This window comes from Hordeum vulgare, chromosome 5H (assembly GCF_904849725.1).
Source record: "Hordeum vulgare subsp. vulgare chromosome 5H, MorexV3_pseudomolecules_assembly, whole genome shotgun sequence".
Lineage (NCBI taxonomy): Eukaryota > Viridiplantae > Streptophyta > Magnoliopsida > Poales > Poaceae > Hordeum > Hordeum vulgare.
This window is the reverse complement of record NC_058522.1, coordinates 53,330,014-53,332,513: the sequence shown is the minus strand read 5'-3', so window position 1 is coordinate 53,332,513 and position 2,500 is coordinate 53,330,014.

The following is a 2,500-nucleotide window of genomic DNA, read 5'->3' as shown; positions in this document are numbered from 1 at the left end:
TGGAAAACGGGTGAAAAGCATGTGTGTGGCATGGACAGATGAACGTACGGGCACACGGGCCAAAAAACGTGAACTTGAGGAAACGGGGAAACACGGGGTATGACGGCCGTGTTGCAATAAACTGGGCGCGCACCATGGAAAACTGGGGCAAACCATGTGCGTGGAGTGGGCGGATGCACGTACGGGAACACGGGCCAAAAAACGTGAACGCGAGGAAACGGGAAAGAACGGGGTACTACGGCCGTGTTGCAAAAAACTGGGCGCGCACCATGGAAAACGGGTGAAAACCATGTGCGTGGCATGGACGGATGAACGTACGGGCACACGGGCCAAAAAACGTGAACGTGAGGAAATGGGGAAACACGTGGTATGACGGTCGTGTTACAAAAACTGGACGCGCACCATGGAAAACGGGTGAAAACCTTTGCGTGGCATGGAAGGATGCACGTACGGGCACACGGGCCAAAAAACGTGAACGTGAGGAAACGGGAAAAACGGGTACGGGGCCGTGTTGCAAAAAACTGGGCGCGCACCATGGAAAACTGGGGCAAACCATGTGCGTGGCATGGACGGATGCACGTACGGGCACACGGGCCAAAAAACGTGAAGGTGAGGAAACGGGAAAGACGGGTACGGGGCCGTGTTGCAATAAACTGGGCGCGCACCATGGAAAACTGGGGCAAACCATGTGCGTGGCATGGACAGATGCACGTACGGGCACACGGGCCAAAAAACGTGAACGTGAGGAAACGGGGAAAAAACGGGTACGGCGGCCGTGTTGCAATAAACTGGGCGCGCACCATGGAAAACTGGGGCAAACCATGTGCGTGGAATAGACGGATGCACGTACGGGCACACGGGCCAAAAAACGTGAACGTGAGGAAACGGGAAAGAACGGGGTACGACGGCCGTGTTGCAAAAAACTGGGCGCGCCATGGAAAACGGGTGAAAACCTTGTTCGTGGCATGGACGGATGAACGTACGGGCACACGGGCCAAAAAACGTGAACTTGAGGAAACGGGGAAACACGGGGTACGACGGCCGTGTTGCAAAAAACTGGGCGCGCACCATGGAAAACTGGTGAAAACCATGTGCGTGGCATGAACGGGTGCACGTACGGCCACACGGGCCAAAAAACGTGAACGTGAGGAAATGGGAAAAAACGGGCCCGGGGGCCGTGTTTCAAAAAACTGGGCGCGCACCATGGAAAACGGGTGAAAACCATGTACGTGGCATGGACGGATGCATGTACGGCCATACGGGCCAAAAAACGTGTAAACGGGGATCCGGGGAAAAACAGTGTACCCCTTCTTCACAAACGAAGGGCAGGGGTCCCAAGGGGGGCTAAAACCCTCGGGTATATTGGGGAGGAGGGGGCTCCTCCCTGCTTGGGTGTGGGAAATCGGTGGGTTTGCATATGAAATCATATGCAAACCTCCCGTTTCTCCCGTAACCCTTGCTTTTCCCAAACGTTGGCTCGGATGTCCCGTCGTTCTCCTGTCCCGTGTACGACTCATGCCAAATTCTGATCCGTCGGTCGAACGGCTGTTCGGGTTGCAGAAAAGTACGTATCGTGTCCGCACACGGTCAGGTCGATGTGATCTCGTGCCGCGTTGTCCCGTCGGTCCCGTGTACGAATCGTGCCAAATTCTGATCCGACGGTTCAACGGCCGTTCGGGTTGCAGAAAAGTACGTATCGTTTCGCACACGGTCAGCTTGACGGGATATCGTGCAGCCTTGTCCCTGCCGGTCCCGTGTACGTGTCCCGTGAAATTCTGACCCAACAGCCTAACTTGGCTCGGGAAACAGGAAAGTAGCATATCCCGTGCATGAGACCGACTAGACAAAGTTGCAACGACGTTGCCTTTCGGAATATAGTTGCCCCCAAAACTTATCGTTGCGGGGGTGACACACGGGGGATGTGGTCTCTCTGGACGCCTCCTTCGTGTAAACCTCCCGTGCATTGCACGGGAGGATGATCGGTTCGCTTGACCGATGTAGGCTACGAACACATGAGCAGCTTTGGATCCGTGTGTGCTGGTACGTTGCGTTTCGGAATATAGTTGCCCCACACGGTCAGGTCGATGTGATCTCGTGCCGCATTGTCCCGTCGGTCCCGTGTACGACTCGTGCCAAATTCTGATCCGACGGCCCAACGGCCGTTCGGGTTGCAGAAAAGTACGTATCGTTTCGCACACGGTCAGCTTGATGGGATATCGTGCAGCCTTGTCCCGCCGGTCCCGTGTACGTGTCCCGTGAAATTCTGACCCAACAGCCTAACTTGGCTCGGGAAACAGGAAAGTAGCATGTCCCGTGCATGAGACCGACTAGACAAAGTTGCAACGACGTTGCCTTTCGGAATATAGTTGCCCCCAAAACTTTATCGTTTCGGGGGTGACACATGCTTGATGTTGTCTCTCTGGACGCCTCCTTCGAGTAAACCTCCCGTGCATTGCACGGGCGGATTACTCGGTTGGCTTGACCGATGTAGGCTACAAAC